Source organism: Ochotona curzoniae, unplaced genomic scaffold (genome assembly GCF_017591425.1).
Source record: "Ochotona curzoniae isolate NIBS_2020 unplaced genomic scaffold, NIBS_Ocur_1.0 scaffold_4506, whole genome shotgun sequence".
Taxonomy (NCBI): domain Eukaryota; kingdom Metazoa; phylum Chordata; class Mammalia; order Lagomorpha; family Ochotonidae; genus Ochotona; species Ochotona curzoniae.
Window position 1 is genome coordinate 44,371,578 of NW_024467119.1, and position 24,743 is coordinate 44,396,320.

Below are 24,743 nucleotides of genomic sequence, written 5' to 3' on the forward strand. Positions count from 1 at the left end.
TCTAGGGTCATAATGTCCTTCTACAAATCCCCCTTCTGTGTTTTGTAAAATTAGGTCTGAAAGATTTAGCTAGGGGGAACATGCTCTTGGAAGAGCAGAAAAATGGGGAGAAACAATATTATACAAAGATGACTTCACCAGGGACCACATACCCTAACTGCCTATCATACCATCTAGCTGCTCAACATCCTTTTTCCCAGGAGAATGAACCCCAGTTGCTGTCAGGGATAGGGGCCAACAAGCACTCTGGCTACTTCCTGCTGAAAAAATGGTGAGGAGAGTGGATCACAGCAGCCGGGTATTCTCCAGGGAATACATCTAGGGGTCCCTGGTGGAAGGTAGAAAAATAACAGCTATAATTTCTCCCAAGCTAACATGTTTTTTAGTTTAACCTAAATCAGAGTGTCACAGGAGCAGTGAAAGTATCAACATTGACATCCATCATATATAACAATTGAGTACAAACTGAACATCAAAGTTTCTATGCAGTTACATCTTGTTTAGCATTAACAGTTGATAAAGCCTGTACTGGCTGGTCAGGCTCCCTATTTGCTTTTCCTGGACTTTACTAGGTAGGATGTAGAGTTAAATTCCTCCTCACTAAGTTGGGAATTTCCCTGCTCACCTGCCTAAGACTTTTCTATTCTTCAGTTGTTAACATATGACTTGTTAGAATTATAAAACTGTTTTGATTATCCTAAAATGCATAAATTTCTGTAAAATCCTGCTTGAATACTATAAACTATAGAGTTTAAATGTGGGTTAAGATTCTCTCTGAAAGATTTTTTTAAAGAAAGCATTTGTTTCCTTAATTACAGCCAATTTTACTTGAGAATTCTAAAAATAATTTTCTTTTTTAAAATTTTACAGTCACTCTTTATATGCTTTATTTAATAAGATGCTGCTCATATGGATAATCTGTGGATGTCATAATTTAAAATTTCTTTTAAAAAATCTTGCAAATGCTGCACTAAAGGGAAGTTGTTTGAATATTGTCCATTTGATTTCTGTTAATTATATGCTTCTGGTTTGTCAAGCACAGTCCTGGTTTGTACCTGTTGACTGGTATAACTATTCATGAATACTGTTCCCCTTCACTCTCAGTTGACCTTATTTGAATGTTAAATTGTATTATCAGGGGTTGCACTGTGTCATTAGGGTAAGTTGCCACATGCAGCTTAATATAGGCACTGGTATGAGTCCTGGGCACTCCACTTCTTGTATAACTTCCTGCTCATGTGCCTGGGAAAGCAATGGAAGATGGTTCAAGTGGTTGGACCCCCAGATGCACTTGTGAAACTTGGAAGAAGCTCCTGCCTTCTTTCAGAACAGTGCAGCCCAGCTGTTGTGGCCACCTAGAGAGCGAACTAGCAGATAGAGAGCTCTGCCTCTTCCTTTCTCTGACTCTGCCTTTTAAATAGGTATAATTTTTGAAAAAATTATATCATCACCCTAATTAAAGACCACATTAACAAAAAGCTAAGGGAATTAAATATGATATATTTTTGTTTTAATTCACTTCTCTGGCATACACACACACATGAATATATGGGGGGAGCTTCAAAAAATTCTGGAAAATTAATCTTTTTTAAAAAATATTTATTTTCATTGGAAAGGCAGATTTACGGAGAAAAGGAGATAGTGAGAGAAAGATCTTCCATCTGCTGGTTCACTCCCCAAATGGCTGCAGTGGCCGGCTGCAGTGGTCTTCCATACGGGTGCAGGGTCCCAAGGCCTTGGGCCATCCTCTTCTTCCCTCCCAGTCCACAAGCAGGGAGCTGGATGGGAAGTGGAGCAGCTGGGACACAAATTGGCACCTATATGGGATGCCAATGCTTGGAAGCAGAGGATTAGGTAGTTGAGCCATTGTGCCAGCCCTCGCTTTATCTTTTAATTCCATTTTCCCAGGAACTATTTGGAGCTTCTTATAGCCTGGGGGTGGGATGAGGGGATGAGAGAAAGGGAGAGATAATATTACAGGACCTGTTGTGATGTGAAGAAACTTCCACTGTCTTAAGTTTGATTCGCCTCTCTCCAGTAAATAAAATCACCTGTTATGCTTCATTGTTTCCTCCTAGATGCGGAATCAGATAATATCCTCATCTATTTGCAGCCTCATCTCTTTGTGAGCAATTCGGTTATTGATATATACCTGATGATGAACAAGAGCTAGAATTGGAGTCGGAGAGATCATTCGTATCTTGGGTACTTTGACGGGCAAAAGGTGCCATTTTGGTATTTGTGCTTTCATTGAGAAAAGATTCACATGATCTCTCCTAACCCTATCCCCTCTTAATATCATGTTTAATAGTATAAAATCCAGAAGTCATGCTTACATTTTTTAAAGGATTGACTTATTTATTGGAAAGTCAGATATACAGAGAGGAGGAGAGACAGAGAGAAAGATCTTCCGTTCAATGACTCACTCCCCAAGTGAGTGCAGCGGCCGATGCTATGTCGATCTGAAGCCAGGATCCAGGAACTTCTTCCAGCTCTCCCAAACGGGTGCAGGGTCCCCAAAGCTTTGGGCCGTCCTCGACTGCTTTCCCGGGCCACAAACAGGGAGCTGGATTGGAAGTGGAGCTGCCAGGATTAGAACCAGCGCCCATATGGGATCCCGGCGCATTCAAGGCAAGGACTTTTAGTCGCTAGGCCACGCCGCCGGGCCCCATGCTTACATTTTTAAGGATTTTTTTTTTTAATTCAAAAGTCAGATTTAGGGCCCGGCGCGGTGGCGCAAGTGGTTAAGGTCCTCGCCTTGCACGCCCGGGATCCCATATGGGCGCCGGTTCTAATCCCGGCAGCCCCGCTTCCCTTCCAGCTCCCTGCCTGTGGCCTGGGAAAGCAGTCGAGGACGGCCCAAAGCTTTGGGAACCTGCACCCGCGCGGGAGACCCGGAAGAGGCTCCTGGCTTTGGATCGGCATAGTATCGGCCCGTTGCGCTCACTTGGGGAGTGAATCATCGGACGGAAGATCTTCCTCTCTGTCTCTCCTCTCTGTATATCCGCCTTTCCAATGAAAAAATAATAAAAATAAATCTTTAAAAAAAAAAAAAAAGTCAGATTTACAGAGAGAAAGAGAAACACAGAAAGAGGTCTTCAACCTGCCGGTTTACTCCTCAAATAACCTTAATGACCAGACCTGGGCCTGAAGTCAGGAACCTGGAGCCTCTTCTTGGTCTTCCTCATGGGTACAGGGACAATCCTTGAGCCATCCTCTGCTGCTTTCCCGGGCTATAAGCTGAGAACTGGATTAGAAGTACATCAACCAGGACTTGAACCTGTGCCCGTATGAAATGCCAGCACCACAGGCAGTGGCTTAACCTACTGAGTCATGATACCAGTGCCCAACATGCTCAAATTCTGTGATTGAGTTAGAAATGTTTGGAAGATTATCTGACAGAATATGCCCTGGGGCCAAGGAGATCTTGGAAGTAGAAGTTGGTGCTCTTGTCGGAGACCATTTCTTGGGGTTTTTCTCTAGAAAATTGTAAAAGACTCAAAGCTAGTGAATGCAAAGAAGGAGTTGGTAAGACAAGTGCCTATCTTGTGCCAGGCCAAACATGCAGCTGTAAACGAAGCAGCCGTAGCTCCCACCTCATGGAGCGCATCTTACTAGTTTACATGAACCAGCAAGGTTGTCATTATGTTGTGAAAGGGTGGGTGGTGGTGGTGAGAGCCTGCTCTTGACCTCAGTTGGAGAAGAGGAAGGGATGTTAGAGCCCAAAAGGGAGGAATAAGTCGCTGGCTGTTTGCGATTGGTATTACAGACGTAATCCCTGGGAAGTGAGTGGTGGGTAAGAGTAGGATTGCAGTTTCCTGATGTGTGTGGGGTCATTTAGCTGTCATCAAACATGAGCCCCTTCTGGAGTCCCCTGTCACTGTATTCGTCAACCTTTGTTTTGTTATTGCCTCCCCAAGGAACTTTCCTGGATGGGTTTTTTTTTTTAATATATAAATGTCCTCTTCCCTCTGGAATGGCTTTTATTTATTTATTTATTTATTTATTTATTTATTTATTTTGGCATGGAGGAGGGTTGGGCATCTTCCAGTCACCAGTTTTTACCCCTTTTCTGTGGGTTGAAGTTGCCTACAAAAACGCATGTTGAAGTTGAATCCCATTCTGATTTATTAGGTGGGCTGTATAGGAGATGATGGAAAGATGGGAGTGTTTGGCCTAGGGGTCAAGATTCCTTCCTGTGGGGCACATCAGAGTACCTGAATTCATTCTATTGCCTGCTGCAGCTCCTGGTTCTGACTTCCTGCCACTACAGACCACCAGAGGCAACAGGCAATGGCAGAAGTAACTGAGTTGCTGCCACTCACTCGGGCCATGTGGACTGTGTTCCTGACTTTTGGATCAGCTCTGGGTCTGGCCTTTGCCTGGCCATGGCCCTGCAGGTATTCAGGGAGTGAACTCAAGATGGGAGACATATCTCTGTAAAAGATAAATAGTGGTTGGATGATGAGGGAGGATACTGGCCTCAGGAGTTAATCGATTTTCCAGGAAGTGGCTTTGCGACAGGAGTGAGCTCTGTTTCTGACTTGCCATGCCCTCTGCCCTCTGCCGTGAGAGGCTCTGTGCAGCTTCCCCTTCAACTTGAAGGATCTCACCAGATGCAGCTGCCTGATCTTGAACTTATGGGCCTTCAAAACCAGGAGCCAAGTAAACCTCTTATAAACAACCAGTGTTAGATGTTCTTTTATAGCAACCCAAAGCCGACTAATGCACTGCTGTTGAGAATGTGTGCTCTGTCAATAGGGCTGCTTTTGGGACAGAAAGAGACTTCTATTGGGTTTGACATAGGGTCCTTGGATCTTCGGCTAATTCTAAATACCTTGAGGCAGAGGCCAGCGTTGGCAGACATGGCAGGAAGAAGCAATGCCACTGACTGTGGCACTTCTTAACTTTCATGAGGTTGGGAAGGGTGGACCCAGAAATGCTAAAAGTAGAGCTTGAAATTTTTAGATGGTCTGGTTCATCCAGCTTTATATTTAGATGGAGAAACTAAAATGACCAGGGAGGTTGAAATTTATCCCTCTCTGTAGTCCTGTGTGGTGCTCCTTTGGGGGCTCGTTGGTAAGGACCAGATTGATAAAACCAGTGATTGTTGTCAGGAGGAAGTATCCAGATCCTGGTCCACAGCCTGGACATGGAGTTGGTAATTCCAAAGTTGCAATTGACCAGGTTGGCTGGCTCTAACTGTACTTTAATGGAATCTGATGATGAAGATTTTGACAACAATGCAACTAAGAGAAATGAAAAAGCATTACTTCTGTGTTCTAGAGGTAGCATAGCCTTTGTCTGAAAAGATAAGGTTTTTTTAAGCAATTACTTTTTTTAAAAATGTATTTATTATTGGAAAGGCGGATATACAGAGAGGAGAAATAGAGAGGAAGATCTTCCATCCGATGATTCAATCCCCAAGTGAGCGCAATGGCTGGTGCTGCGCCGATCCAAAGCTGGAAACCTCTTCTGGGTTTCCCACGCGGGTGCAGGGTCCCAAAGCATTGGGCCGTCCTCGACTGCTTTCCCAGGCCACAAGCAGGGAGCTGGATGGGAAGTGGAGCTGCCGGGATTAGAACCAGCACCCATATTGGATCCTGGTGCATTCAAGGCGAGGACTTTAGCCGCTAGGCCATGCCGCCAGGCCCAAACAATTACTTTTTAAAAAGATATTTATTAATTTGAAAGGCAGAGTTACAGAAAGAGATGGAGAGACAGAAAGAGAGGGCTTCCATTCACTGGTTCACTCCCCAGATGCCTGCAATAGTCAGGACTGGGCCAGGCCAAAGTCAGCAGTCCAGCCGGAAGCTTCTTCTGGGTCTCCATGTGGGTGCAGGAGCCCAGGGACAGAGCCATCTGTCCTCTGCTGCTTTCTCAGAGGGCCAGGACATGAACCACTGCTCATATGGGCTGCTGGTGTGGCAGGCACCGGCTTAACCCGCCATGCCACAGTGCTGGCCCCAAGCAAAGATGAGTTTATACTAATTAAGAAGATTGAACTGGAGACGTGGAATACAGGTAACCTTGTAAAGCAAAAGATTTTAAAAAGAGGATAGAGCTGTTCATCTTCACTGTGATTCTTTGTCTAGAGGACAAGAATTTATTGAGGTTAATTCATCTAAGGTATATATGGAGTTATGAGGATGTAGGGTAGGTATTTGAAATTTGGTGAAGGGTACTGTAGTCTCAATTTTTTTTCTCTCTGTCTGGTTAAGGTGAGTGTGAGAGCCAATTTTAGATCAAAGAACTTGAAATTGTGTGGCAAAAAGTGCTGTGCCTCAAGGAAAGTGGACCTGTCTTTTTATACCCTGCCTGTGATTCCCACCAGCATCTCTGACTTTTTAGGCTCATTCTGTCAGACTTGAAGCTTTTTTTTTTTTTTTAAGCTTATTTATTTGAAAGTTGTTAGAGAGAATCTTCCATCCACTGGTTCACTCCCCATATTCCCACAACAGCCACAGCCAGACTGAAGCCAGGAGCTTCATCCAGATTTCCCACACGGGTGCCAGGACCCCGAATGCTTAGGCTCTCCATAGGGAACTGGGTTGGAAGTAGAGCAACCCAGACATGAACTGGGGCCCACTGGAATATCAGCATCTCAGGCGGTAGCTTTAGCCACTGTGTCTTAGCACTGGTCACAAGACATTTGTCATTACTGTGCTTTTTTCCCCACTGGCCATTTATTACATTTCGAAAATTTTTTAAAATACTCTTTATCCTGCTAAGTAATCCAAGCCTGTGCATCATTCTGTTTCAACCTTTCCTTTTGTTGTTTTCATTTCCTTCTTGCCAACTAAATATATTGCCTTTCCTAGTGAGCCAGGACAGTTGTGAAACTGCCTTCAGAAAGGGCACGATTCCTTTTGTTTTAAAAGATTTGTTTATTTTTATTGCAAAGTCCGATATACAGAGAAGGGGAGAGACAGAGAGGAAGATCTTCCGTCCAATGGTTCACTCCCCAAGTGACCGCAATGGCCGGTGCTGTGCCAATCCAAAGCCAGGATCCAGGAACTTCCTCCAGGATCCCAAGGCTTTGGGCCGTCCTTAACACTTCCCCAGGCCACAAACAGGAAGCTGGATTGAGAAGTAGAGTTGCCAGGATTAGAACCCGCACCCATATGGGAGCTTGGCATGTTCAAGGTGAGGACTTTAGCAGCTAGGCCACTGCACTGGGCCCAGGATGTGATTTCAAAGACTCATTTCTGGATGGTTCAGTGGGAAGGACGCAGCTGCCACATGGTGATCACCCCTATGCTTCGTCTTTCCTCCTTTAGCACAGGCACTTGATTGAGCCCCTGCCCTACTTCACCTAAAGGAAATGTGACTGACTTTTTTTATTGTTTGTTTTAAATAATGTAAATTGAACTTTCTATGAAAATGTCATTTGTGAAACCATGTTAGACACATTTAAAAATACAACCAATCAATGAGTTATGTTCCAATAGTGGGGGATTTCTCAAAGCCCTCAATATTACTAAAATGCTTGTTTTTGTCCTCAAAACACCATCCTCTCAAATGGTGGTTGATTACAGTCTACCAAAAATCTGTATCAGCTCTTTGGACATAATTCAACTTTTAACCATGTAGTCTGTCTGATGGGCCAGATTTATTCAATAGCCTTTTCTAAATCACAGTGGTACTAGTAGCTACTTATTGTTGTTTTTTGGAGCAGAAGTAGTGGAGGTATCGTGGTGTCAGCTGTGAATCACCATGGTGGTGCTTGTCAACAATGAGAAGCAGAATAAACTGAGGATGTCATGGCAACGGGAAATCAGTGGTGGAGCTCTGACGCCAAAGTCCTTAGGTCAGTCTCAGTCCAGCGGTGCCTTCACAGGAAAGAGCTCAAAGATCTCGTGTCCTTTCAGTTCAGAATGCAGAGGATTCATTAGACGAGGGAGTGCTGCTCTCTGAAGCGTGAGCAAGCAAGTTCCAGGTGTAATTCAGATTCACAGGTGTAATTTAGAGGCCACAGAAGCCTGTTGGAAACAAATGTTTCTATTTGTTAAACAAATCTAGTTTTGCAAGTTTTAATTGATTTTCTGGTCTCAGAATCAAGCAGCAGAATCTGGGCCAAAAATGAAAATGCCTTGTCACACAGGCCCGCTCTGTTGTTATAGCCAGGGAAGAGGAAGTTACCTACAGTAAACAGAAGTGAGGTAGTGAGAGCCGATTGGTGACAGCACATGTCCATCTTATCTGAACTGGGTTTGAACAGTTGGCTGCTTCTGATTGGCAGAAACAGCTCTTGTTACAAGAGTAGGTTCTGGTCTGTTTATAGGTCCTTGGGTTACAGTTCCCCAGGTAGGGAGAAACCTTTATGGAAAAGTGAAAATATGTGTGGAAGCAGTTTTAAGCCAAGCAGTTCAATTTAGCATTTAAACTCACAGTATATATAACTTACCATGGAATTTGGGAAATGACAGGGGAGTCTGTTTTATCAACAGATGCTTTTTACATTACGTATCTTGTTCACTAAAAAGTAGATGGTCAGAGAGGAGCTTGAGCTATGTTATATTAAGATAGCTCTTTTTAAAATTCTTAGATATTTAGCCACTAAAGTGTTTACAGGGGTCTTAAAAAAATGAATGTCTTCTCTCAGTAAGACATTATTTTAGATCCTGAAATGAAGAAGAAATGCCATTAGATTTATCTTTTCAACTAGCTTAGGTTTAGAGGGAATCTATTGTCAAATGCAGATTTGTCATTCCATTTCCTTCGTTTGTTAATTTGTATAGCTGTCTGTCTTGATTTCTAGTGGAGACTGAACCGTTTGTTCTGTGTGTAACCTGGGAACCAAAGTTCTGACACATGATTTGGAATAGGGTCTTAGAAGTTGTCTTCCTAGGCCTGGCATAATGGCTCAGTGGCTAGACCTTGCCTTGCACATGCCAGGATCCCATAGCGGCACCAGTTCGTGTCCTGGCTGCTCCACTTCCCACCAGCTCCCTGCCTGTGGCCTGGGAAAGCAGTTGAAGATGGCCCAAAGCCTTAGGATCCTGCACCATGTGGGAGACCCAGAAGAAGCTCCTGGCTCCTGGCTTCGGATTGGCTTGGCTCCAGCCATTGCAACCAATTTTATCCATCAGTGGATAGAAGATCCTTCTCTGTGTAAATCTGTCTTTCCAATGAAAATAAATAATTCTTTAATTAAAAAAAAAAGTTGTCTTCCTTGTCAGCTTCTGTCAAGGGGAGCTCACATAAGGCAAGAACTGCTCTGCTGAAGCCAGAAGTGAGAGATGGGGGCTAGATTGAACACCCCAGGCCAGAGGGGGATCAGTCCTTGGCCCTTCTAGGAATGTGCCCGAGGAGGACAGGCCTGAAAGGGTTATGTCTGTGGTCATCTGCAAGATAGAATTGATATCTACATTTGAAGCAGCTGTCTTCCCAGAGGCACGAGGGGAATAGGGTCTTGGATCCTGTAGCAGAAATGAGAGAGGCCACTGTACCAGTTGCTCTGCTTCCGATCAAGTGCTCTGCTCATCCACCTGCCAGAGCACCAGAGGATGGCCCACCCACATGGAAGATCTAGATGGAGTGCCAGGCTCATGGCTTCCTGTCTGGCCCAGCACAGCACAGCCATTGCAGTCATTTGGAGCGTGAACCAGCAGGTAGAAGATCTTGCTGTAATTCTGCCTTCCAAATAAATAAAATATCTTCAAAGGCTAAATATCAAGAGCGGGCAAAGGTTGCATGTTGGAGGGCTAGTGAAGGAACCAGTGTTGCTGAGAAGTGTATTGACATATGCTTTGCAAGCCACTGTTCCCCACTTAATTCACTCCCATGCAAGATGCTTCCTTGTAGTGAACCTGGTAGGGACTGACAAGCCAAAGAAAGTGCTGGAAAGCTGTATTTCCCCCAAAGAAAACTTTGTAGAAAGAGAAAGCTGATTTGCCAGTGTGATCCCTTGAGAGCAGCAGCTGGGAAACTCCTTGGTTAGGGAGCTCCATCGAAATGAGTCATTGGCCGTGGGGACTCTCATAAAGGGTGAGTCCTGAAGATGTCATTTTAGAAGCAAAGCAGGTTTTTTTTTCCTCAGGGTACAGTTTTTCAAGTGCACATTAGGATTTGTGCTGAGACACCCATCCCAACCTTCCCATTGGTGCTTACACACTGAGTGAAGCAAGGATAAATTGTGCCCTGCCATTTGCTTAAAGTATTGCCTTGTGAAGTATGTTGCTTGTGAAAACACAGAAGGCAGTGTTCAAGTTACAGATCAATATGTGTGTTATGTCACAATGGAATGCCCCCTTAATCACAAATGTAGTTTCTTCAACATTAAGCCCTACTTAGGATGGTCTCTACATTTGCAAGTCTTAAATGTTTTTGAGTTACAAAGCACGTTTATATCAGGAACTGTGTGTGAGCAGATTCTCATTGTTCTTAAAGGGTGTAACTGGGAACTGTTTACTGTTGCAGTATTCCTTTACTGCCTAAGTCAATACTTGAAGTGGTTTTGATTTTTCAAAAAAAAAAAATTCCAACAGTTTATAGCTTTTTCCGAGAAATATTCTTCTTGGTAAATTAATAACCTTTAGATTTTAGGTTTTTAGAAACGCAGAAGTTCCCGTATTCTATACCCATCTCCCATTAGTTTTCCATATTAGTGCTGTGCATCTCTTAGAACTAATGATCAGTCTGATATATTCTTATTAACCGAAATCCCACTTCACATTAGAATTCACTCTGTTTTCTACCTTCTGCAGGATTGAAAATTGTAAAATGATGTACATTCACCAAACAGCCACATGCACCGTCTCAGGTTCACTGTCCTCAAAGTCCCTGGGCCTTGCCTGCCTGCCATCCCTCCTCCTGATCGCCTGGTAGCCACTGACCTGTGGCACAATCTCCATAATTCTGCCCATTTCCAGATTGTCCCCTATTGGAGTCATACACCATGTTGCCTTTTCAGATTGGTTCCTTTCAATTAGAATTTGCATTTAATAATTCTTGATGTCTCTGTGGCTTGAGAAAATTTTGCTTAGCACTGAATGATATTCCATTGTATCATGCTCCAAGTTTGTTGCAGCATGCATATATTGAAGGGTATCTTGGTTACCTCCAAAACTTGGCAGTTATGAACAAAGTTGCTATACACGTTTGTGGGCAGGTATGTTTGTGTAGACATATTTTCAGTTCATCTGGGACGTGCTAAGGAGCATGATTTCCCTGCCACATGACAGAACGGTATAGTTTTATAAGAAGTTACCAAACTGCCTTTTGGAGTGAATGGTGTATTGTTTTCAATTACCACCAGTAGTGAATGAGAAGTCCTGTTGCTGCAAGTCCTTCCCAGTGTTTCGTTCTGTTAGTGTTTAAGGTTGCAATTGTTGTGTACAGTGGTATCTCCCTGGTATAAATTGAATCTCCTTAATGACATGATGTTGAGAATTGTGTCTTTTGCCATCTACATATGTTGTTTGAATGAGGTGTCTGTTCACATCTTTTGCTCCTTTTTATTCAAGTTCCTTGTTTTCCTGCATCTAAGAGCTCTGTGTATGTTTTGAATATGGCCTTTAACAGTTGGTGTTTGATGAACTACTTTCTCCTGGTTGGGGACTTCTCTTCATTCTCGTAATGATGTACTTTTCAGGGTAAAAGTTTTTAATTTTAATAAGGATTACTTTGCTTTTTTCTTTCAAGGTTTTCTTACATGATTTGTGCTTTTATTATCATATCCAAAAACTTATTCCCAAACCCAGAGTCGCCTAGATTCTTCCATATATTTTATTTATTTATTTATTTTAAAAAATTTTATGATACAGTTCCATAGGCTCTGGAATTTCCCTCCACCATCCTCAAATCCCTTCCTCCACAGATTTCCCATATATTATTATAGTAAAATTCTTCAGAAATAGTCATAAGTGAATAGCCATTCTGCTATATAAGTGTATCCTGAAATTGTAGGTATAGACAGTGGTAGAGTCCAGCATCCTGTTATCATGATATATTTAATAGTTTCATTGGGAGTTCATCTTTGGTTTAGAAGCAGAGATGATTACCACATTGTATCTTCTCTATATGATAGTCTCTATTACAGTTGTTCTAGATGGCTATATGTGCAAGCATATTTAACTATATGCCTACTGATCTTTTATTTTGTGTGAAAGTTGCCTTATATCAGAGAGAACATGTGATATTTGTCCTCCTGGAATTGTATTTTATTAAACACAATGATCTCTAGTTGAGACCATTTTGTTGCACATGGTAGGATTTCATTTTTCTTTTAATGGCTGAGTAGTATTCCGTGGAGTAGTAACTGATTTTTCAGATTTTCTGCTGTGTGGCAATCTGGCTGCTCAAGCACAAATGGTTGAAAAGCTCTTTCAGAGGAACAGTGCTTTATGGTTACAGAGTTCCACTTATTCTCTAAGAGAATACTTAGCATCTGCACATCTCCCTGGGTTCCCCCTGTGTACCTCTCCTGAAGTGACATGGCCCGGAAGCCATGCCTGTGTGGGGACAGTGAGTTCCCCTTCCCCTCCATCATGGACTAACAGTGGACTGCAATGCTGTGCTGTTCTGAGTCTGTGGTGTCCAATACAGCAGTCACAGCTACCTGTGACTGTTGAGCCCTTGAAATATGGCTAGTGTGACTGATTTTTAACTTTTAATTAATAAAAATGGTAAATTAAGCAGCCCCATGTAGTACGTGCCTATGGTGTGGAACAGCACTGCATTAGAACATTCAAACAAATCCAAGAAACTACTATTCCTTGTCCTTATACATGGGAAGTACTTAGCTCCTACCAGGCACATTTCTGAGGACCAAGGAGCCAAGTATGAGAGGTACACATGGATGCTGAGTTCCCTGAGGCTCAGTCACAGTAGCCATTGGATCCGGATGAAAACCAGGCCTCCTCATTGCAGTGGAAGCATCTTGGTCCATTTGTCTTTCCCAGGAAGCCCACTTCTTATTTCTATCCTATTTCTCACTGCTTTCAACTAAAGAAATGCTCACCAGAATATACATTCTTAGACTTTTTTAAAAAGGTGTATTTACTTGTTTGAAAGTCAGACTTAGAGAGAAAGAGATCTTCCATCTACTGTTTTACTACCCAGATGACTGGAACAGCCATAAAAAAGCCAGGAGCTTCACCGGGTCTCACACATGGGTGCAGAGGCCAGACATGTGGCTCCTCTTCCACTGCTTTTCTCAGACCATGAGCAGGAAGCTGGATCACAAGTGGCAGGACCAGCAAGTGAACCACTGCCCATATAGGATGTTGGCATTGCAGGTAGCAGCTTTACACACTATGCCAAATTGTCATACCAACATTATTAGAATTTAACCAAAATTCCATTAAGTATGAAGTGAAAAATGACTTTGCAGAATAACTCTTATGCAGTTTTTTTGTGTGTGTGATAAAAGGGCCCAGCAGCATGGCCTGGTGTCTAAAGTCCTCACCTTGCATGCCCCAGGATCCCATATGGATGCTGGTTCTAATCCGAGCCACCCTACTTCCCATCTAGCTCACTGCTTGTGGCCTGGGAAAGCAGTCGAGGATGACCCAAGCTTTGAGACCCTGTACCTGTTTGGGAGACTTGGAAGAGTCTCCTGGCTCCTGGCTTTGAATTGGTGCATCTCCGGCAGTTGTGCTCACTTGGGGAGTGAATCATCAGACAGAAGATCTTCCTCTCTGTCTTCCCTCCTCTCTGCATACATGACTTTCCAATAAAATAAATAAATAAATCTTTTAAAAATGTGATTTAAACTGGGGGTTATTTGCTTTTGCCCAAATCAAAATAACAGTGCTTTACTTTGCACATATTACTTAATAGCCATTTTATAAAGGCGGAGGGGACCTTGGGGTTCCATTTGAATGTGTTGGCCCTCATCTTCTTGAAGGTGCCACATTTGGAGATCAAGGTGACACTCAGGACCTCTAGAGGTCAGCAAAGAGGAGCCTGATCACCAACCATGGTTCCTTTCCCTTGGCCTTCCTAGAGCTGAGGTGCATACCGTGCAGCCATGCATAATGGCAGAGCTACTGCATGACATGTTTACCGCATCACATCCCATTTCGTGACTGCCCATCCTTGGAGTATGCATGGCATCAAGGTGCCACCAAAGACCATGTGGCCAGCATCTTTCTTTTTGTTGTGATATATTCTTTCTATTTTATTTGGAAGGCACTGAGACAGAGAGAGCAATCTCCTATCTGTGGATTTACTTCTCATCTGCTCATTCACAATGGCCAGGATTTGGCCAGGCTGAAACCTAATCCAGGTCTCCATGTGGGTGACAGGTACTCAGGTGCTTCAACCATCACCTGCTGCCTCCCAGGATGCAACTTCAACAGAAGCTAAAATTGGAAGCAAAGCTAGGTGTTGAATCCAGGGACTCCAATGTACTATGCAGGCATCCTCAGGACACTGAGGACAGGGCTGAGCCAAATGCCTGCCCTCTGATGGATGTCTGGATGTTCTCTGCACCCCACGTGTGTTCATCCTCCCAGGTGTCTGAGGACTTTGCTTTATCTGCTTTATCTTGCTCAAGAGACACTTGCAAAAACTTTGAGTTGTAAGTCCCTCACTTTACTTCCTCGTTCTTCTTCCTCCTTTCCAGTTACTCTTGGTGCTTTCTTTCTGCCACGGGGACGCCCAACACCTTTTGGGGGCCCTGAGAATGTAATTTCCATGCTCCCATTTTGATATCTCTGCACATTATCTTTCCAGCAAACTTGAAGGAAGATTTGCTTTGTGAGATAGAGGTTTATATGCAGAGTGTGAGATAGGTGAATCAGAAGGCATGTGGCAAACCTGCAGGGTACAGGTGTCCGAGATGGGTGTGACACATGGGAAAAGTGGGTGGACTCTTTTTTTGAACCACGTTAGGACAACTACAGATCATTCATTAGAGAATCAAAGTGCTGTTAAACTAGTGGAGAGGCTAAACAATCTCTTAGAAAGCTTAAGAGCCATAACAACCAAAGATGAGGAGAGAGAACAAAAGAGAGAAAGTAGATTACTCACCAGGTAATCCAAGAAATTACCAACCAAGAGTTGTAAGTAGTTGGGAATGCAAATGAGACTGCCTGAGCTAGGTCATGAGTGCAAGCCTAGCACTGGCTGAACTACTCAAGTACAGCTATTCTGCTCTCTCTCTTACCCTGCTCCTGGCATGTTTGCCCCAGATGCCTTGCGCCTTTGATGATCGTGCTTCCAGATGTAGGGAGGAGTCAGTCTTCCTCCTTTCTCCATCTCATACCATCTCCATCCTAAAATTGGCCTCCATCTTAATTCTGTGAATTGAATTCTATGAATTCTATGAATTGAGTTTCTTGTTTCATTTTTACTTTTAGTTTCCTTTTTATTTTCAAACACAGAATTTTATTTAAGCAAGAGCAGGAATCTTAGTAACTCTGTATATTTTCTGTAATTCCATCAACTGTGCAATCAGGCTATGTTTAGTCAGAGAAGTGGGCCGCTTGGCTCCCTGGTGGCACATTACCACAAATGACATCTTGCTAAAACACACACACATATACACACACAATGGCCGAAAAGAAAAATGAGGCCTACTATTTTTATCCTTAGTAAATAATGGTATTAAATAGATTATGTGCTTGTCATAATAAACTTTTTTCCTAGACTATTAATATGGTAGCTGATATTTGGAATTGGGGAGACTGTAGTCTCTAATTGTTCAATTAAAATAGCAACCTATGTTTGTTTTAGAAAATTTTATGTTTGGATAAGCAAAAGTGGAGTTTTTCTATCACCTGGTAGCGTGTTGCATGATCTTTTTAGTCATATCTATGTTTATAAATGCAGCTTTTTAAAAGTAGAATAAATTGAATCATACACATGTTATTTTGTACCTACGATTAAATCATGAACTTCTTTTATTTCCCACTAAACATAATAAAGGAATATTTGATTATAATATTGTATCCATCTACTACAACTTATTTCTTTTTAAATAAATATCAGCTTTTGAAGGGCAGACTTACAGAGAGAAGGAGAGTCAGCGCTCTTGAGCTGGTTCACTCCCCAGACAGCCACAGTGGGCAGGATTGAGCCAGACTGAAGCCAGAAACCCAGAACTCCATTTGGGTCTCCCATGTGGATTATGGGGACCTCTGTTCTTTCCCAGGCACATTAGCAGAGGGACGTATGAGAAGCAGAGAAGCTGGGGCTGGAACAGCTAGGTATCAGCCACATGTGTTACCAACACCTCAGGCAGCTACTTAACCTGCGTGAATATAGCACTACCTCATCACAGTTTACCAAGCAGCCTCTCAGTGTTAGACACACGAGTTTTGCTTTTTTCATTATTAGCCATAATGTCATGGTTAATATTCTTAGAGGTAACCTGTTGCTTTTTCTTAGGAGATTTCCGAATTATAAGAAATATATTTTACAATAGCCCTAGGAAGCACATTGATAACTTCCATGTTTTTAAACCATTTTTGTTCATTTAGTTTTGCTTATTTGATTAGAAACCAGTGGATGGGGGGGATCCTCTATCTTTCAAATACATAAAAGCTACAAAATGGATAAACAAGCAACAACAACAAAACCATGAAATTGCAGGCTGCTTTCCAGAATTGTTATATAACATGTTTCTTACAAAGACAGTAGAGAGACCTCCCATGCACTGGTTTATTCTTCATATGCCTCCAGCTTCCAGGGCTAGGTCAGATGGAAGCCAGAAATGTGGAAATCAACCCAGGTCTCCTGCATGAGTGACAGGAAGCCATGCGCTTAGGCCATCCTCCGCTGCCTCCCAGTCACACATTGGCAGGAAGGTGGGAGAGGGAGTAGAACATAGCTGTTCAGGGGTGAGCATCTCAATTGGCATCTTAACTGCATCGGATGCCAGCCCTGGATGTCACGGTATGTTAATAAGTGGTGGCTTGCTTTTTTGATTTATGTTTCTTTGCTCGCCAGTAGAGGTAAAAACATTCTCATGTCCAATGTTAAGATGTAATGGATTGTCTTCATCTGTTGCAAAAGGTTTGGGAACATTTATTAAAATTAAAAACTAATTTCCATTGTAACAAGTATTATTTCTTCTGGCTTTTACCTGGAGTACTTTAGGGAATTAAATGCAATGATAATAAGTTTGTCTGATGTAGGAAAGAACCAGAATTGTGATACAGAAAATTAAGAGGGGAAAAAAAAAAGAAATAGCTTTAAAAAGCAAGATCCTGACACACAGAACTTGTTTTCATCTGTTATTCAACATTCCTCCCTGAGCTTTGGAAAAACAGGACTCTGGGGGCAGGGAAGGAGGGCATTGAATGTGCTACCTTGGGCAGAGGGAAGTACAGAGTAACCTTTCAAGATATTTTAAACTTAAGAGTCTATAATTAGAAATCTATTTGAATTCTTCAAATAATACTTTACTCCAAAAGCCGGTCTAAGTTAGTGGTTGGTTCTCCCCACTTGTTTTCTCCCTTTCTGGTGGATCCGGACACCTCCAGCTTTGGAGAACTCTCCCCATGACACACTTGTGGGTCACTGGTGTGTGTTGTTAAAATGTTGCCCTCCCTCCTCTGTGGTAAGCAGCCTTGTTTCAGCCTTCCTTATCTCACTGGCAGGAGTGAGTGACGTGGGATCCTCTGGGTGTGTGGCTTATCTCACACAGAGCAGCCAGCCAGCCAGGGGATACATGTTTGCAACCGTAGAGTCCCTGTCAGCCTCAGGCCAAGAAGAAAACCTCATGATGTGTTCCCTTCCCTCACAGAGGTTGCAGTCAGGCAGGTGTAAGACAAGGAATGTTTTACCAAGACCTGATGAAAGAAGTAGGAGTTGCCAGGTTGTGATGGAAGAAGAAGCAGTACAGGGTGAGGTGGAAGACATGCAAGGGAAGCAACAGACAAGGCTTCACAGTAGAAGGCAAGATCATCCAAGGATGTGCAAGGATAAACTCTAAATGCCGCTGTCCACTCAGTGCCTCTGGACTACAAGGGTATGTGTCTATTTGTGCTTTCTTTTGTAATACCCCATCTGTACTAAAATGAAAAAAAAAAAAACTGCTACTGTTGATACTACTTGTAAACCATTTCCTGTAGTTAACAGTTTACTATGTATTTCAAAGTAGCTATAAGATGGTGTTTTGAGTATCACCATGCAAAGAATTGATCATCGTTCATGGCGATGGAAATAAAAAATACACTAATTTGGCCATCACACATTGGGAAGGGGCCGGTTAACACCCTTTGGTTTGCATTGAAGTTCTTCAATAATTACCCTTGAGAGCAGCCTGCTTTGCAAGATAAATGGGCAGATTGGCAGCTGAGTGTTTTCACAGGGCTGCACCTGCACCAGGTCTGCCCAAGGTGGGATGGCTAAAGGAGCCCAGGACTTCTTTTTGTTTTCTTAAAATTTTTTTGACAATCTTTACATAGTTAATTAGGCCACAAAGGTTCAAGGGCTATAGGAAAGTGGGTAAGACTATTATTTCCACATATTTTTCTGTATCTGGGGTAAAGGGGGAGATAGAAGGAGAAGCCCCACCTAGTCTCCCGCCCATCTCAGGTGCCTGACATGAGGCATGCTCCGAGGGTCCTGCTCAAGTGGTTTTGATAGTTCAACAGTTCTGAATTGCTGCCAATCTTGCCATCCCAAGCACGATGAAGTCACTGCAAAATCCATTGATTGACATAGTCCACCTTAGAGTCTCCGTTTGCCCAGTTTTTCACTGCCAACATATGGCTGGGGTAGTTGATTGATTTGTTCTGTCCTCTGTTGTGGTGTCAGGTATCCTCTGCAGATTCTGATAGACTACCATATCCTCCATGTGCACCTGGTTATGCTCTCCACTGCTCCGTCTGAGCCTCTGAGAAAGCTCGGCTTTGACACTTGCATGCCATGGCAGACCTTGGAACCTGCACTTCTCTTCATGGTTAAGGTTCTGAGTCCGGCAGTTCGATTGGGGAGATCCCCAAAGAAATTTTGTCTGAAGTGATCCCAGACCAGATTCTTGTGTGTACTTGGAAGTACAGGGCCCGGTATAGTCCATTGCCGCAATCAGCTGGTGGTTACAGTTGCTGGGTCGGTTCTGTTTCCAGTCCTGTCTCTCACACATATACCCATGGGAGCTGCAGCCTAGTTGGAGTGACCCACAGTAACCCCCACCAGGCCCACCCCCTGCTCTAGTTCCAGTGCTTGCTAGTATGTACAACAGACTAGTCCAGTCTGTCTCACATTCCATTTAACTCTCATACATGTCAATGGGCATTGACGCCTAGTTCAACCCAAGAGACCCACTATCCAGCCCACAAACATGCTGGTGGGTGCCGTTCTGTTCAGCCAGATCTGCCCCAGTCCTGGTTTTCATGCTCTTCAGTGGGAGTGAAAACCCAAGAGGGAGGTGCCCACTATTTCCCTCCTGGGCCCACTCCCGGATTGTGCACTTTCCAATTGGTTCTGCAGTTTAACTTCATAGAATTAGCCTCTGCTGCCAGCATCTGCCAGCTGATGCTGTGACAAAGCCCAACCAACCCATTCTGCTGTATGTTTGCACCAGTAGGGACAGTCTACCAAGCCTAGCTTTTCCCTCATCTGGCTTGCATGAAGCCCACAGGTGTTGTAGCCCGACCTGTTCTGGTCTGTCCCCATCCCAACTCATGCTCTCCATTGGAGCCCAGGACCTCTTAAAGCCAAGGTGTGTTCTCTAATAAGCAGTCTTTCCAAGAGAATGCATCTGCTGTCCAATCTGCAGTGACTGTGTCTCAACCACAGCAGCTTTTGTCTTATGGAAATGTTGCTTTCGTGGTCAGGCAGAGCCTGAGATGACTGATGAATAAGAGTGTCTCTCCAAGGTGCTGCACAGCTGGAGAGGACAACAGCTGTTCTTGGGCCAGTGATGGCCGGATCCAGTAAACTCGGGAACAGATGCTCTGGAGAAAGTCACCTTTCAATGCATCAGGTCACTTGGTGCTTTTCTGTGACTGCATTGCAACCATTTTCTGATGTTGGGGAATGTATTGCACACATTTAGAACAGACTCCTCCTCAGCTCTGATGATGGGAGCATAGCAGAGTGAAGGGTAGCTAACAGCTGGACTGGCATGGGGGTGGGTTCTGGTCCCTAATAGGAGCCAGACCTTGAGAGCGGTGCATTTGTTGGCTTCCTGCACAAGAAACCCAAAGAAGTAGACCTTGGACTTTATTGAGAGAAACTTGAAAAACACATGACATTGCCCCTTGTGTACAGACCCACAGTGAGTAGAGTTATGTAAACTGTTCAGACTTCTTTTCTGGAGCCAGTACTGTGGCGCAGTGGTTTAAAGCACTGATTGCAATGCTGGCATCCCATATAGATACCTTGTTAACTCCCAGCTACTCCACTTCCCATCCAGTACTGTGCTGGTGCCCTGGAATAGCAGTGGAAGCTAATCCAAGTTCCTGGGTCCTTGCCACCTGCGTGGGAAACCTGGATGAAGCTCCGGGCTTCAGCTTAGCTCAGCTTTGCTTGTTGCAGCCACTTGAGATGTAAACCCGTGCATGAAAGATCTTTCTCTCTCCTCCCTCCTTCTCTTCTCTCTCTACTCCCTCCCTCCATTCCTCTCCTTTTCTTTCCTCCACCTGTCTCTGTAATTTTACCTTTCAAATAAATAGGGAGATGAGATTTCTTTTCTCTTTGGTAACAAAATATATTTCCCAGTTATTTCCCTTGACAACACATGTTGTCTCCTTCCCTCCCCTCAAGTTTGGAAAATCGTTTTTATCCTCCCTTACTCCCTAGCTTCCTTTGTGGTGGTTACAAAAGCATTGAGAGCCAAGTATACAGCCCAGTTTTAATCCTTTTGTAAGGATTAAACTTCACACTGCAGTACCTCCAGGTCTCTATCTCCCTCAGTCATTTAACAGATTTGTGTAAAGCTTACTTCTTGCCAGGGGCTATTCTGAACTCTTTAGTGAAAGTCCTCAAATCTTCTAAGGACTCTATGTATTTAGCACTGTTATTGTCCCTGTTTGTAGCTAGAGGCACAGGCGAGAGGATTAAGAAAGTCACAGCAGGGCTAACTGGGGAGTCCCTATGGGCTTTGCTGCCTCCACCGTAATCTGCCGCTGGGAGTAAATGGAGCAGGATTTAATCCAAGGTTAGGGTTAGGGCAGAATCAAACTGGAATGCAACACCCATTGGTTCCAGTGGGAGACAGGGCTGGAAACAGAACTGACTCAACAATTGCAACCTCCAGCTGATTGGGGCGATGGACTGTACTGGGCCCTGTACTTGCAAGTACACACAAGGAAAGACCTCTCCTTTTCCCATTTTTTCTCTCTTGAAATGGAGAACTCCTTTCTCTAATCCTACACTACTCCTTCTATACTGTATTTTGTTGTGAATTTTATCATTTATTCCTTCGTGAGGTTATATGGAGATACTTCAGGAAGCTTCAAGAAAAATTGAATTAAATAGGGCCCAGCATGGGCGCTCAGTGGCTGAAGTTCTTGCCTTGCATGTGTAGTGATTCCATGTAGGTGCTAGTTCGTGTCCTGGCTGCTCTACTTCCTATCCAATTCCCTACTTGTGGCCTGGGAAAACAGTAGAGGATAGTCCAAAGCCTTGGGACCCTGTACCTGTATGGGGACTCCAGAAGAAGCTCCAGCCTTCTGGTTTCGGATCCACTCAGCTCCAGCTGTTGCAGCCATTTGGGGAGTGAGCCAGCAAACAGAAGATCTTTCTGCCCATCTCTCCTCTCTGTAGATCTGCCTTTCTAATTAATTAGTTAATCTTCAAAAAGAAAAATTGAATTAAATATACTTGTTTTCTTGCAAAAAAATTTTTGAAAGCCACTCGTATAGCATCCATAATATGCATATTCCTTGAACTCTTTGAAGTTCTCATTATCTGTGGGATGCATACTGCATGTGAGCCTCTGGGAGGCTCTGCACTGGGTCCTTCCTCACTGTCACATGGCGAGTGTGCAGAAAGTTTTTAAGGAGTTGCCATTTGCTTGCATTCCATTCTTCCCCCCTCAAAGCTATGCTCCTTTAGACGAGAACATATTTAACTTGGACTCAATGAAACACACTGTGTTTAACTATGTGATTGAATAGCATCTATCAATGTTAATGTTATTAATACCGTTGTATCATTATCTTATATCATTAATATATCCTTTTGTTATAATGATTATATCAATATCTTCAATCAGAATATCAATATATATTATATAACACCTGTAAATGTTAATATCACTAATGTCACATTGCAAGCAACGATAATTGTCCAAGAACACCTGCTTTAGTTGGAATTGAACTTTCTGTGTGAGAAATTAAATATATGATATGTTGGTGCTCTGTGAATCTGTTAAGTACAGGGAACTCTGAAGTGTTTCAGGTAGGACAGTGCCTTACTTGAAAGGAGAGGCTGGGAAAGAGGGGTCAGGAAGAGATGCCGACAGTCCAAGGTGAACATAGCAGCAGCGGAGGCCTTGTCAGGGAAGGAGGGATGTTGGGCAGAGTCAGGAGAGAGGAACTAGAGCCCAAGTTCTGTGTGAAATGAGAAGAATATCCTCTAGAAATGGGTGGTCCTTTCCCAAGGAGCATACATAACCCATGAAGAGGTATGTATGGTATTTGAAGTTTAAAACAAAAGTATTTTCTGCATGCTATGGGCTGTCTGGTTTGTAGCACTTTTGATGCTTATTTCATCTCTACACAGAATTTCAAATCCATTTTTTAAAATATTTACTCATCTATTTATTTGAAAAGTGGAGCTCCAGAGGGAGTGAGAAAAGGCCTTGGACTGCTGCACCATCTTCCATTGCTTTCCCAGGTGCATTGACTGGGATCTGGGTTGAAAGTGGACCAAGTGGAACATGAATCAATGCTCATATGGACTGCTGTTGTTGCAGACGGTGGCTTAACCCTATAAACCATAATACTCTCTCCACCCCCTTCATTTTTGTTCTTTTATTTAAAAGTTTTATTTGGGGGGAAATCAAAAGGAAGGAGAGAAGGATGAGAGATCCTGTTAGCTGGTTCACTCCTCAAATGAGGCAACAGCTGGGGCAGACCTAGGCTGAAACAGGAAATCGACCTGGATCTCCCACTGGGTGACAGAGAGCCACCACTGTCACCTCCCAGGGCATGCATCAACAGGAGGCTGGGAGCAGGATTGGAGCCAGGCGTTGACCAAGGTATTTGGTTGTAAGCATCATAACCAGAATCTTATTAACCAGCTTTATCGGGATATAATTTCCATCTTAAGAAATTCATTCTTCAAAATCAGACAGTGCAGTGGTCTTCAATATGCTCATTGCATGTAACCATCACCACAATCTGATTTACATCCTCACTAGAAGAAGCCACATACTGCTACCATTTATTCCTCTTTCACCAGCCCCCAGCAACCACCCATCAACCAACCATCTGTTTGTCATCATGGATTTACCTTTTGTGTAAATGTAATCACATAATTATGGTCTTTTGTGACTTAGAAGTTATCAAGGATCACCAGTGTTGAAGCATGTATCAATCATTGGTTGATAACATTTGTAGCTTTACCACATCTTACGGAGTTATTAGTTTGTGGACTTTTTGTTTGTTTGTTTGTTTGTTTTCATTTTTTGGCCTTGATGAGTAATGCTGCTATGAACATTTTTATGCAGGTTTTTGTTGGAACTAATGTTTGTATTTTTGTTTGGCATACATTTGTTCCAGAGTTTCTTCCAAGAGTTGATTATTTTTGATGATACTGATCTGCACTGAAGAATCATTTCTGGTTGAAATTGGGCACAAAACATATTCAGACAAATAACAGTCTGTTACAGTAATCACCCGTTTGGTGTATTACGGAGGTTATTACTAGGAAAGTTGCTGTTTTAATAGTTAGCTAAACTGGGCTTACCCAGTCTGGCGGCTAAGCCTTCTCTATCCCCATTGAGTAAGCGGTGACTTTTGTCATTGACATTGAGTATTGATTCACTGCCTGTGCTGCCCTGAATTTCACTTCAAGGATGAACTTATCCTCAAATAAAAATCAATGGTTGAATTTTTAAAGCAAAAGACTTCTTTTCTCACTATGGCTCTAGACACCTTACAACTTTGTTGAATGTGTGGGATAACCATGTCTTTACATCCTAATAAGTGATGTGTTTGCCTGAAAGGACTTCAGCCCTCAGATAACCAAGCCATCATAAATTCGTTAAGAATAAAAAATTGCAAGTAGTTAAAAATTGCTTTCCAACACCATTCTGTATACTTGTTTGTCTCTGGTGAAATTCAGAATTCTAGGAATGTTGCTTGAATTAGAATGCTTATATGGAACCTTTACTAGGAATGGGAAAGATTTCTGAAAATTGCCCACCAGCATATTCCTCTCCCCGCCCTCCCACATCACTAGTTTTTTTTATGTGTTGTTGCCTGTTCCACTGAAGCTGGAGAAAGAAAAGAATTCATTTAATCAATACATATGAATGCATTTTGCATGGTGGGTACTCTTTTTTGTGTTACACTGAGGCAGTGACCAAAAGCAAAATCATTGTTTTCATGAATCCATTTAAAAAGTTCTGAAATATTCCCAGCAAACACACAGGAGAAGAGGCACAAAGACCTTAATTCCTTCCCAGATTCTAGGGAGACTGGTTCAAGATGGCAGATGAACGAGCAAAAACTGTCAGAAACAGAGTTGGACTTGTGATGGTGAGAGGAAGAAAAGCAATCACCTCTGATCATTGCTGAATTCCTAAGCTCATTGAAACAAACCTTAAAGAAGGTGCTAGGTTGCTTAAATTGGACTTGATAAAGAATTAATTTTTAATAACACCAATTTTG

The 24,743-nt window shown here is 43.0% G+C and overlaps 1 protein-coding gene across 3 annotated transcripts in view; it reads left to right on the forward strand.

Moving 5' to 3' along the window:
• The window catches only part of SGMS2 (sphingomyelin synthase 2), a 92,226-nt gene that overhangs the window by 15,159 nt on the left and 52,324 nt on the right, over positions 1-24,743 (forward strand). The window contains exon 1 of one of the 3 annotated variants that reach the window (XM_040967055.1): positions 17,608-17,923. The exons of the other annotated variants lie outside the window; for them this stretch is intronic. The gene's annotated coding sequence lies outside the window, so the exon portion shown is untranslated. Of the gene's footprint in view, positions 1-17,607; positions 17,924-24,743 lie in introns of those variants that run through there. 3 annotated transcript variants of the gene reach the window in all.